Source organism: Danio rerio, chromosome 6 (assembly GCF_049306965.1).
Source record: "Danio rerio strain Tuebingen ecotype United States chromosome 6, GRCz12tu, whole genome shotgun sequence".
Classification (NCBI taxonomy): domain Eukaryota; kingdom Metazoa; phylum Chordata; class Actinopteri; order Cypriniformes; family Danionidae; genus Danio; species Danio rerio.
The window spans coordinates 6,388,512-6,402,500 of record NC_133181.1 but is presented as its reverse complement, the minus strand read 5'-3'; the positions used below and the strand labels follow the sequence as shown (position 1 = coordinate 6,402,500).

The following is a 13,989-nucleotide window of genomic DNA, read 5'->3' as shown; positions in this document are numbered from 1 at the left end:
TGGAAGGAATTGTGGATGGATGGATGGATGGTTGGATGGATGGATGAATTAATGGATGAATGGGATTGTGGATGGATGGATGGATGGATGGATGGATGGATGGATGGACTGATGGAATTATGGATAGATAGATGGATGGATGGTTGGATGGATGGTTGGAAGGAATTATGGATGGATGGATGGATGGACGGATGGATGGATGGGATTGTGGATGGATGGATGGATGGATGGATGGGATTGTGGATGGATGGATGGATGGATGGATGGATGGATGGAAGGAATTGTGGATGGATGGATATATGGATGATTGGATGGATGGATGGATGGAAGGAATTGTAGATGTATGGATGGATGGATGGATGGATGGATGGATGGATGGATGGATGGATGGATGGATGGATGGATGGACGGATGGATGGATGGATACTATATACAAATACTTTATATGGGTGGATGGATACTGTATACAGATAATATATTTAAATATTGATGGATGGATGATTGGAAGATTGGATAGATAAAGAAATGGACGGACAAATACTATACAGATACTGTATACAGATGAATGGATGTAGATAGATGTATAGATAGATACTGTATATAGATAGACAGATAGACAGACAGACGGATGAAAGAAGGGCATCAACAATATTGTCCACGTCTGTAGATAGACAGATAGATGGTTGGTTGGATAAATGGATAAATGGATGGAAGAATGGATAGATGGATAAATGAATAGACAGATTTGTATACATTTTATTTAAAGAGCTGTAAGTGTGTAGAAGTGTTACTCACGCTGTTTCATGTGTGCTTATTTACACATGTTTGCTTTGGCCTGCAGTGAATTCTCTTGGCTGCGCTTACTCTCTCTTACACACTTTCTATCTTTCTCTTATTTCTGTCTGTAGAGATGTGGGAGAGGTGAGTGCAAAGTAAACATTGTCTTTCACACACACATGCACACACACACATGCACACACACACACACACACACACACACACACACACACACACATAAACACGCCCTGCTGCGACTGGCTAATTTGCTTCCATGCGCGATGGGAGAGGGGACCCCGCTCACCCTCTCAACAGCTAGGGGCCATTTTAATCTTCCAGCCTATAATATCTCAGCGTGCTCCTCGCCGTCCTGGCTCGTTGCCATGGGGAGATATGGGATACAGGTTGCCACTTCACCAAATCAGCTAGAAATCCCCTTTAGCCCCTGAAACTTGTGATCAGGCCACCTCCACAACAGACGGGAATACAATGACAATGAAATGAAAAGACTCCTCACTTTGAATATTTGCTGTTATTATTCTCCTTCTTCTTCTTTTTTTTTTTTTTGAAATGAAGGCTTGTTGTGTTGCTTGCTGCGTCCCTGGTGTAGATGCTTCAAGCAGAGCAACAGCTCCCTAATGTTAATCAATGCTGAATGGCCCTCGCCGACAAATGAAAGCGCGCAACGAACATCGCACCATAGCACCGCAGAGGAATGCTTTATTTTTTCCACTGTTTATTCCCTTCGCAAATGTAAGCAACAAGCGCCGAACAAAAGAACAAGCGCTGACAACTGTGCCGCTGCTGATCTTGTGTTTTAAGAAAGACTATGATGCTCCTTTTGGGGACGACGTGGGACACCTGTTGAATTTGTTATCGTGAAACGTGTTTGCTGATAGAAATCAAACAGCTGCTTTTGTCAGACTGAATGTCTAGTGTAATGTCGGGGTCTAATTTAGGCCGAGAGCTACATATGCCAATACTCAATAATTCAATATGTTAGGGATATTGTACATCCAGAAGGTTGTCAGATTATTATACATCTGTCTGGAATACTTGATTCTGATCAAGTCGTGTAATTCCAAGGTCTGTTATTTTGAGATAACAACCGCTAAACAACACAGGCTCATTCAGGAACGTTGAATCACCCTGACAGTCAGTGAGGATGTTTACATCCATGTTTGGTGGCTTCTTGTGAACAGTTAACACAATCTCATGGCAATTCGTAACTTTTTCATTTAGTGGCTAATTCGTATGAATTCGTACGATCTAATTTGTACAATTTAGTACGATTTGCTTATCCCCCAATGACGGTTGGGGTTAGGGGTGGGGTCAGGTGCCACGCCTCCTTTTTAAAATTGTACCATTTCGTACGAATTAGCCACTAAACTTGCAAAACATTAAATACTTACGTTTTCTCGTGAGATCAGGCTGGTAGGGTGGCATATGCTTTATCCAGCTGCTTCAGTTTTTGTCAGCTTTGCATTTTTGACTGTTTGATGCCATCTTGTGACTGAATAATGCGCAAGTTAGTGTATACTCCACCAGCTTTTTCGGTCAGCTTTGCATTTGATTAAAGAATTAATTAACTATTATGTCTCCGAACAATGTTTTGTGTGGCGACGCAGTGGCGCAGTAGGTAGTGCTGTCGCCTCACAGCAAGATCGTCTCTGGTTCGAGCCTCGGCTGGGTCAGTTGGTATTTCTGTGGGGAGTTTAATGTTCTCCCTGCATTCATGTGGGTTTCCTCCAGGTGCTCCGGTTTCCCCTATAGTCCAAAGACATGCGGTACAGGTGAATTGGGTAGGCTAAATTGTCCGTAGTGTATGAGTGTGTATGAATGTTTCCCAAAGATGGGCAGCGGAAGGGCTTCCACTGCGTAAAACATGTGCTGGATAAGTTGGCGGTTCATTCCGCTGTGGTGACCCCAGATTGATAAAGGGACTAAGCTAAAAAGAAAATGTTGCAGCAGAAATCGAGACTCATCAGACCAGGGAACTTTTTTTCCAATCTTCTATTGTTCAATTTTGGTGAGTCTGTGCCAATTGTTACCTCTTAGCTGACAGGAGTGGCACCCAATGTGGTCTTCTGCTGCTGTAGCTCATCTGCCTTAAGGTTGGACATGTTGTGCGTCCAGAGATGCTCTTCTACATACCTCGGTTGTGACGAGTAGTTATTTGAGTTACTGTTGCCTTTCTATAAACTGGAACCATTCTGGCCATTCTCCTCTGACCATTCTCTGTAAACCCTGGAGATGGTTGTGCATGAAAATCCCAGTAGATCAGCAGTTTCTGAAATACAATTCCACAACAACCATGCCACGTTCAAAGTCACCTAAATCACATTTCTTCCCCATTCTGATGATTGGTTTGAACTGCAGCAGATCGACCATGTCTACATGCCTAAATGCATTGAGTTGCTGCCATGTGATTGGCTGATTTGAAATTTGCATTAATGAGCAGTTGGACAGGTGTACCTAATAAAGTGGCCGGTGATATTGTAATTTCAAGTCTTAGTCAACACCTAATGGGACATTCAATGGGAAATGAATAGAAACGTGAACATTTTGTCTGAATGTCCACGTAAGACATCAGACTTTCCAACTCAAGCGGTTCGCGTTGTAAGCATCAAACTCGCGAAATGCTTAATTTACATAATTCGTTTGACTTGTGCCGCCTCATTTGCGTGAATGCTGCAGGATGTCTATGCATTTATTCGCATAGACTTGATATCCAGTTGTATTTTATACTAATATGACCTTAATAAAAGTAATAAATCTAGATTTTTCCCACTGCTGATTTTAATCCAAGAACTGACAATTCCTATTGAGACTTTATTTAAAAATGTTACTTATAGTACTTTATATTCCTGTTAAATGTAATTTGCTTAACACATTTATTTAGTTTTGACATACAATAGGCTAATATACTGTGTGTACTACTCACTATACTACTGTTATTATACCTGATAAATGACATTTTTTGCTGCCTAGGTCACCATGATAATACTGTATACTCTGATAAAAGCTTCAACAATAAACAGCAACAAGAAATGTTGATACTATCATGCTATTTAGACGGGAATACAAAGTGGGATCGGCATGCAATCTGACCAACCACTGTTCATTTTGTTTTAGTATTGGACAATCAATATTTATACACCGGTCTAGCAAAAGCTCTTTCGAATTATTATGCGGCACTCTTGCTCGGCCAGACTTTTGATAGATATAAAAAAGACCCCCTAAACAGAATATAAAGCGACTCAGATAGAGTTTGTTTTATATTTATATTGTTCAGCAGAGAAATGTGACTTTGATGGAGCCTCAATAATAGACCAGATATAAATAATTGCACAGCAGTGTTGACCTGTCAGTGACATAGATAACTTAAAGTGTGTATACTAATCATAATTTCTGTCCATCCTAAAGCATCCATTGTTTCAAATACATCTCATTGTATCTGAAACATACGTTGAGAGGAGTAGTTCGCATTTAACAAATACTTTTTATCCATGGCAACTTTTCACACTGCACACATAATAAATGGATGATATTGACCTTGACTTGAGTTTTCTGAACAGAGATACAATTCAATTCATTTCAATTCATTTTTTTTTCTATAGCACTTTTACAGTGTAGATTGTGTCAAAGCAGCTTAACATAGATGTTCCAGTATATTAAAATTGAAGCTTGTGTCAGTCCAGTTTTCAGAGGGGAAGTTTAGTTCAGTTCAGTTTGGTTTAATTTTCACTGCTGAAAGTCCAAACACTGAAGAGCAAATCCATCAATGCGCAGCTGCACAATTCCCAAGTCCATGCATTGGGCTTTAGTTATACAGTATATAGTTCTACAGTTAAAAGTGATAGCTGTTTAATTTATATAGCTTGTTTTTTTCGGTCTGAATAGTTTCATTTGTTTCATCTGGAGATCTGATCTGCAAGCAGTCTAATTCCTGATTATTTTGTTTTTAGTGATGTTTAAACGGGATATATTATATCTCTTTTAGTACAAAGTATATTGTATTTCTGACAATGTGACTGCAATAATAATAGCAAAAATGCTTTTCTTACTTAGTTTTTGTTTTGTTTTTAATATTAAAAAAAGTGTTATAAAATCGAAAACAAAATAATCTGACAATGAGGGAAGCAAATCATATTGTTTTCATTTTAAATGATCTTATTTTGTCTACCTCATTGGCAAATTATTTTGCTTGTTTTTAAAGGTGCAGTATGTAGGTTTGACATCCAGTGGTTGAACTAGGTATTGCACACATGTTTCAAAACACACGCAACCGCAGGTTGCTGGATTGATGGCATCAACAGAAATGTGCCAAACTATCAAGCCTAAAGGCTGTTAAGACTGATTTAAGTCGTGTTTTAAATAAAAGAAATGACATGTGATAGGAGAAATATTTACCATATTAAAAATGAGTTTATGTTCTGACCAACACCTGAAATTAATATTTTAGAAGTGGCTTCTATTTATTGCAGAACAATAATAAGAATAAACAGAACTATTTTCATGTGGTCACAGGACAACTGCTGCATTTAAAATAAAAATGCAACTTTGAGAAAAAAAAACTGCTTTTAATCTTTACTATTTTGTTTGTTGCAAAGACAAATTAAATAAAACCACTTTTTTTTTTCCTAACCAGGCTCTATCTCAAATGTACCCCTATATACATATTTGCTAAGTGCCAAATACATTCCAGAGAGTATGTTTTTTGTGGTTTTTGTTTTTGCGAATCCACCAGAGGTCACTGTGTACACTTTTTCTGGCATCACAAGTGCAATTCGCCCATGCTCTTTTGGCGTAAATCCACCAGAGGCCACTGTCGAATGACTACTACCCGACCAACCATCTGACCGATACCCCCACCATCCTTCTTCCCTAAACTCAACCAATAGTGTTTTCAAAATCACAGATTGACCAGTGCCCACTAACTTACCTAAACCCAGCCAAAAGTGTTTTGAAAAGCCACCCAGAAAAAAGAAAAGCCTCCTGATTTTTACCATGTTTTCAGATTTTACCACATTCTCACTCCATTATTTACTTATTTATTTTATTTATTTTTAGTTTTTTGTCTTACCTGCATTCTGGAATTGTTCTTCGCCAGACTTGAACCCCATCATCGCAATCAACTCCTCTCTACATATAAGTCAGCTGATGTACTTGGCGAGCTACTGGACAAACTGGTAACAGCAGGAAAGCCTTCCATATGAAGGTAAGCATGACAAGGAACAGCATCATATCGCCCCGTAGCGTTCGTTTTAAAGATAAAATGCAGCTATTTTCGTATTTCTGGCTACATAATTTACGATATTCAAAAATTGTATATAGAACTACAAGTTCAGAATGAGCCTATATATATTGTTGTTTTTTCACTTAATCCAATATAAATGCTCTTTGAATGAAAGCCAGTAGTTTCATTTCTTTCATCATAGACAACAACAACAAAACAATAACAATAATAATACAAAATTGTGCAAGACATGAAGACATAAATTATAATTTATATCTGTCGAAAAGTGTTCATTATGGGAAAGAAGACTCAAGACGCTCTCTGAACCACATGTATGCTTTCAGCAGGCGTTTTATTTGAAATTGATTTCAAGCTATACATATAATAAGCTAGATAATTTTGACCTTGCAATTTCATCCTCGCATCAGAAACATTATCTCAATATTACCTTCTCCTTGAAATATTTGTTATTAATATCTGCAAAGCCCGACTTCACTTAGACCAAAATGGTAGATATACTACGCCATATCAAATTCCATTTATAGTGTGCTGAAATATTCAAGTAAACGTGCTTTATTGGAAGAATTCCCAGTGTTGTATATGTTGACACACTCAGTCTGAGCATTAATCAGTGTGTGTTGTGCTCTCTGTGCACCAGTGTGACAGGCTGTATTAGACTGTAATCCACCAGCCACAGAGGAGCGTAACCTCTGAGCCCACTGACATTAGACCTATTGACATGTCCCTCTGCCACAAATCAACCGGTGTGAACACCTCTAATCTCAGCCCAACATTGCCCTTCAGCTGTACGTTCACATGACGGGAACTGAAGGATTCTTATGTGACTTGTGACATATATTATTGCTGCTAGATTGGTTATATATATGTGCACATGAACACCTGGTCAATTGAATGATTGGTGGTAGAGAAATATCTGTGTTTTTTTTTTTTTTGTTACTTTGTTTACTAGATTGTTTGTTTGTTTGTTTGTTCATTCAATCATTCATTGATTTGTTTGTGTTTGTTTGTTTGTTCATTCATTCATTTATTAATGTATTTGTTAGTTCATTCATTTATTTGTTTGTTAGTTTGTTCATTTATTCATTCATTCATTTATGTGTTTGTTCGTTCACTTGTTTGTCCACTTGTTTATTTGTTTATTTATTTATTTATTTATTTATTTATTTATTTATTTATTTATTTATTTATTTGTTAGGTCATGCATTTATTAATTTATTTACTTGTCTATTTGTTTCTTTGTTATTTCATTTATTCATTCATTCATTTATTCATTCATTCATTCATTTAATTGGTTATTTATTTGTTAGTTCATTTATTTAATTGTTTGTTTGTTTGTTTGTGCATTCATTAATGTATTGTTTGTTTGTTTGTTTGTTTGTTTGTTTGTTTGTTTATTTATTTGTTAGTTAATTCATTTATTTTCGTATTTGTGTGTTTGTTATTTCATTCATTCATTCGTTCGTTCGTTCGTTCATTCATTCGTTCCTTCCTTCCTTCCTTCCTTCCTTCCTTCATTCCTTCCTTCCTTCATTTGTTAATTCATTCATTCCTTTTATTAATTTATGTATTTGTTAGTTAATTTTATTTATGTATTCATTCATTTATTTGTTTGTTTGTTCATTCATTTGTTTGTTTGTTTGTTCATTTATTCATTCAATAATTTAAGTGTTCGTTCATTCATTTATTTATTTATTTGATTGTTTTTATTTCATTCATTCATTCATTCATTCGTTCGTTCGTTCGTTTGTTTGTTTGTTTATTTATTGTTTGTTTGTTGGTCTATATGTTTGTTTGTTTGTTTTTTTGTTTGTGAAATTGCACATAAGTTTTCTTTTGGTTTATCTGTCTTCTTCTTTTTTACTCCCTATATACCAGTGTAAATGTTAAATTCATTTATTCATTCAGAACATGCAAACTCCACACAGAAACGCCAACTCAGCCGAGGTTAGACTCAGCGACCCAGCGACCTTCTTGCTGTGAGGCGACAACACTATCCACTGCGTCACTGCGTTACCCAATAATAATAATAATAATAATAATAATAATAATATTATTATTATTATTATTATTATTATTATTATTAATTATTATTATATGTTATTAGTAGTGTTATTAATCCAAATTACTAATTAAACATTTTATAATAATAATAAATAATAATATAATAACCAAAACATAACATTATTAGCTATACAAAAAAACACAATTATGCATTAGCATTCCTTCTGAAACTAGAGATCGTTTCACTCCACAAAAAAGTTAAATTTCTTATTAGTTTAAGCACTTGAACAAAGTGTCTCCTCTGATAAAATTACTTTCTCGTCAGTAAGATAGTTATTAGATTGTCTTATTTACACAATATGGTTGAATTATGGGCAGCATGGTGGCTCAGTGGTTAGCACTGCTATCTCACAGCTAGAAGGTCACTGGTTGGAGTCCCTGCTGGGTAGTGGCTGAAATGGCATCCGCAGTGTGAAACATATGCCGGAATAGTTGGCAGTTCATTCCGCTGTGACCACCTGTGAAATAGAGACTTAGCTGAAGAAAAATGAATGAATGGCTGAATTATTGTTTTAGAAAGAATAGATTGTACATTAAGAATTTCACAATATTTTCCAAAAACATGGAGTGTTGATAAGTAAGTGTCTGGTCCATACAGAGAGAAGAGAGTGTGTCCTACATGTGGTTTGTTAACAAAACTTGACAGCAATTTTAACCAAACAGCTGTAAGTGTTTGAAATGTTCAGCATATTTTTATACAAAATGTTTCTTTTGGGCAATAGAAAAGTGAACAGAATATTGAACACTGTGACTGACCATTATTCTGGAGCCATTAATGACTGAGACTTTCTCAGGTTGCACAGGCTTCAGGAGAAACCGCCATCGGTGTGAATGTTTCAAATCGTGACTGATGTGTTGATTGAGCTATTTAAAGTATAACGAGTCAGAAGCTCGACGTGAAGATCGTATGATATTCAGGTCATGATCGACAGCACAATAATCTACGTGTCATAAAAGTACACTTTCTTTCTGGCAAAGAACTGAAATGATGGCTGAATCCTGTTTGCTAATGTCTGTCAGATATCAAATATTTGCCATCTGAAGCCAGGGGGAACTCTGTAAGCCTATCTTTTGGTGAAATTGTGTATGTCTTTGTCATTTGTTTTATTTATTTATTTACTTTCCTTTGTGGACTGGAAAGAAAGGCGATTTTGTTTTTACAAGCAGAGAGATATTTGAAGCTGTTCTGAATTACAACATCAACTTGCTGCAGGGAGAAAGACATGAAGATGGAGATGGAGAGGAGGAGGTTGGGGGCTGCAGCGTATACTCGCGCCCTAGGCGGTTATTTTTGGACCCAAAACCAATCGCTGGAAGTCGCTAAAGCAGGATACTGATGTCATTCCAGCAGCCTTGAGAGGCCAATGAAGGCTTTATTCTTCTTCTTCCTTTTTCTTCCTCTTCTTTTTTATTTGTTAGCATTATAACCAAAGCAAAAAGTGTGAATAATTCTTTCTGTCTGTAAAATAATTCTCTCTTAATAATTCTCTTTCCTAAACATCTTGGGAATTAGACGATAATACATTTAAATTTTAGTAAAACTTTGCAAAAACAAATACAAATTACACAATTTTACATATGTTTTGTTTCTCGTGTTTTTTTTTCCATTTTTTTTTATTATTAAAAAAAAAAAGAGTCCTATTATGCATTGAAAATAATCATATTTTTGTTTTGGGGGTCTCCAACAAAAGACATCATCATCAAAAAACACTTTAATTGTCTTATATGTTTATTTTTAATTGATTATCCCGACTCCTATATGATTTGTTGAGCAATTCAAGCCGCGGTCACACTAGAGTTTGAACTTGCGGAATGATGTCATATGGCATTGCGAAAAAGGGCGGGATTAGAAAAAAGATTAGATATTAAAAATATTACAATTTTTACAGTTCTGTACAGAGAGGTCATGTTTTCATCTCACACAATCTTTGGTCTTAATCATATGATGCAGTTTCGCAGGTCAGAGTTCACCAAGCTTAAACTTTCCAATGCAGCGAAATGCGAAACTTGCAGCGCGACCTTGCATTGCAGGTCTGACGCATTCATGTGCGTATGAATGGAAGTCTATGGGAAGAAAAGTGCAGTGTGACCTTAGCTTCTTTTGTTCCCAAACCCCTCATTACTGCGATGCTAATCTGCGCTGATTGGTCTGATGACCCAGTCTGTTGCGATTGGTCGACTGCGTTCTGCGTGAGACAGAGATAGCCGCCCACCGCGGTTTATCAACATTGTTGAAGTAGTCAGAGTGCAGTGTATGATGCATGAAAGGTCGTTTTCAAAAACCCATAATAAAGGCTCTTTAATAATTTTTCTCTAACATATACATTTGGGCGTACTTATTTTTAGACCAATATCATAAATAATTTTGTTAAATTAGCTCCAGATTTGGCTCAGTATTTACTAATGGTTTTCCTTCGGCTTAGTCTCTATTTCAGAGATCGCCATTGCAAAACGAACCACCAACTATTCCGGCAAATGTTTTCAGGCTTCTCCTTTGCTTTTTCACGCATCAGTCTTGCGTTTGTCCATTTCTGAAAGGATCAGATGTCAGAAGCACTTCAATAATCATGGGCATGCTATTATTATCAGCTCAAGAAGATCGTTATTTCAAATATATACGTGTGGAGAACACAAACGAGACAGCAAAAATGCACGCGCTAGTAAAAAACTGCAGGACACAAGGTAAAATCTGCTCTTCTTCTTTGCTTTGTAGCTGTTTATCAAAATGACAAGTTTAGCTTGAGCTCGAGTAAACCATGGGCTGTTATTATATGAATATAGTATTACGGTGTAATGTCTCAGCTGTTTTTTTTTTTTTTGTTTTTATTCTTCTGTGTTGTTTCAGAGTAAGTGAAGTATCTCTGTAAACCAATAGCGTTCAGTTGCATGTCTAGCTTCGCCTTTTGGTACCCTTTTGTTGAGCCAGGTACCATTTGCAAAGGGTACCCAAAAAGTGGTACGGTAGTGGTTCGCTTTTAGGAACCTTTTGACAGTGGAAATGGCCATAAAAGCATACTGAACCGAACCGTACCACTTAGTGGAAACAGGCCATTAGCGCAGATTTGACGCTGTAGTAGAAAACTTGACGAAAACTTGACAAAACTTGATTTTAAAAAGAGCACTGCAGTTACAGCATCTACCAACAGGGGGTGGACCATGCTAACCTGCCAAACCTCAACATCATGCTGCTGATTCCAGATTTAAGACAGAATATCCTGGCCCAAAGTTATATTTTCTTCCATGAAGGTAGGCAGATACACCTTGTCAGTGGAAAAAACGAGGTTAGTGATCTCCCATCTTGCATTTACAGTTACATCAACCTCTTTCATTTCCTGTTTACTGTGAAAACTCACTTACCGAATTTTCTCTACCGCTCGCCTCAAAAAAAAGATCTTGCCTGGAGTTTTAAAATGATAGCTGTGGATGTCAAGCATAACCTGTCCCTCCCCAAACTTCACACAGGCCTTCAATCTGTGAGCCCTGGCTCGCGCTCCTTTACCAAGACGCTTCATTAAGTTTTTATGAAGCTGGCTCTTGTCACCGATACTGACAGGGGGCCAGAAAAAGCAGCCGAATGAGAGAAAGCAGTGATGAGGGAGGCAGTCAATCCATCCATCCATCCTCACTGCTCTATCCTCCGTTTCTTTTTTTTCTGCACTTCACGTCCCTCATAGCATGGTCCTGACAAGGGCCCTGTGGTTGAGTTTGGGCCCTCGTGACACCCTGTGGCAGATGGGGGGACCATAATAGAGATCAGGGCCGAACCTGGAGGCGTGCAGCGCCGTCAAGAAAGACTGACAGCGAAGGAGAGGGAAAGAAATTGTGAGCGCGGCGGTGTTTGAAAGAGGCAGCTGGCATCTGCAGTGATGGGCTCTGCTCATTAGAGTTACTTCTCTAGCTGGATGGAGGCTCCAGTGGAAAGGGAGAAAAAGGCAGGGAGGTCAACCCCCGTCCTTCAACATGCTCTCGCTACATCCCGAGATGGGTTTTAACAACCTTCTCCGGGAGACTGCAGTGACAGGTGAGGTGGTCACTAGCTTAACATATCCCAGAGATAGCACACGCATCATGTCTTCGCCCTCCGAATCTCACCGCGACGCTTCAGTCATGCGAGCGGAGCTTGTCTGTAATATGTCTAATTCACTTCAGACGATGCTTCTCGGCTGTGTGGTCCCTCCCCGATGGGAACTGACTATATGTCTAAGTGAGCAAATCGGCTAAGTGGAAAAACTTGTTGGACTCGTAGTTTCTTGCAAAAGCGCAGGAGTTTCAAAGCAAACACGACTGGGAAACCAGAACTGAACATCCTCAGCTTTTAGCGGCATTTGTGTTGGTCCTCCATCTGCCATTAGCATCGTAGCATTACCTCCTTGAAGAGGTCAGAGGAAAGCAACACACATGCACTCAGCTGCAATGTTTTTATTTTAGCTGGCTTAGCAAACAGATGGGATGGAATTTGAATGATTTTTTTTTTTTGGAAGGAAACTCTTCCTCAAATGACGTTTCCACTTAAAACTGAAGGGTCACTCTGAAAGATGTTTCGGTAATTAGCAACTATTATAATTGTAAGCTGTAAAAAGTGATTATTCAACGCAATCTCATGTCAATTTGTAATTTTTTGATTTAGAGGCTTATTCGTATGAATTTGTACGATCTAATTCATCAATTTACTACGATTTGCTCATCACCCAATGACGGTTGGGGTTAGGGGTGGGGTTGGATGCCCATACATTTTCGTAAGACTGAAGTTGTATGAATTCGTAAGAATTAGCCACTAAACTGACTAGATGTAAAATACTTATGTTTCCTTGTGATATCAGTCTGGATTATTTACTTTAATTAAGGTTAGAAAGCCTGTTGCCTTAAAAATGACAAGCTCACTGTACCTAAAGTGAGTAAACTCATTGTAACTTGAAACCGTTAAGTTGATTTAACTACATTTTATAATCATGCACATAGTTCATTTACTTGCCAATTTTAAGACGAGTATACCAATCTAGGCTCATTCTGAAAATGTACCATTATATACATTTCTAGAGAGCGCCAAATATGTCTCAGGAGGTACTTTTTTTTTTATACCCGATTGCACCAGAGGCCGCTGTGTAAGCATGTTCAAATATCAAAATTCGCTGTTGATTGACTGACTGATTGACTAATCGATTGACTGACCCCCCCTCCTCCTTCCCTAAACTCAACCAATATAATTCTAAAAGCACCAATTTACCACCCACCCACTTCCCTAAACTCAACCAACAGTTTTAAAAGCAACCAAAAAAAAGAAAATGTCTTTTACCATGATTTTTACAACATTCTCACCTTGTTATTTACTTGTTTGTTTTATTTTTTGGCTTCTGTTTTTGTCTTACCCGCATTCTGGAACCGTTCTTTGCTCTTCATTCCTCTCTGCGTCTCAAGTCAACCGAAGTACATGCCGAGCTAACTGGACAAATTGGTAATTGCGGGAAAGCCGTCGACATAGAGGTATGTGGCCAATACGTAGCATGAAAAGGAACGGCATCACACCACCCTGTAACATTTGTTTTAGAGATGAAATGCAGCCAAATGTACTTCTGGATACATATTTCACTATCTCCAGAAATGTATATAGGGCTGCGTTTTCAGACTGAGCCTATGTTAGGGTTTAATCCCTTTTTTAAATAAGGTTAAATAATCATTTTAAAAGCAACAATTATGTTGTAGTAGAGAATCATTAAAATGATATAATATAGTTTGAAACAAAAGACTATAGTGTTAATGATTTTTAGTTTTGTTCAGGGTAATTAAATCAACAGTTTTTAATAAGTGTACCATCTCTATATGTATTGTATTTTGGGAGAAAATCAGTGTATGATGTTGGAAACGTAATGATTGACACTTATAATAAATATTTT

The 13,989-nt window shown here is 37.5% G+C and overlaps 1 long non-coding RNA gene across 2 annotated transcripts in view; it reads left to right on the top strand.

The window, feature by feature from the left end:
* Window positions 1-9,675, top strand: part of LOC141386167 (uncharacterized) — a 197,489-nt gene extending 187,814 nt beyond the window's left edge. For both annotated transcript variants that reach the window (XR_012407583.1, XR_012407585.1), the window contains exons 6-7: window positions 5,891-5,998; window positions 9,312-9,675. This is a non-coding gene — a long non-coding RNA (uncharacterized lncRNA). The remainder of the gene's footprint in view (window positions 1-5,890; window positions 5,999-9,311) is intronic.
* The last annotated feature ends 4,314 nt before the right edge of the window (window positions 9,676-13,989 follow it).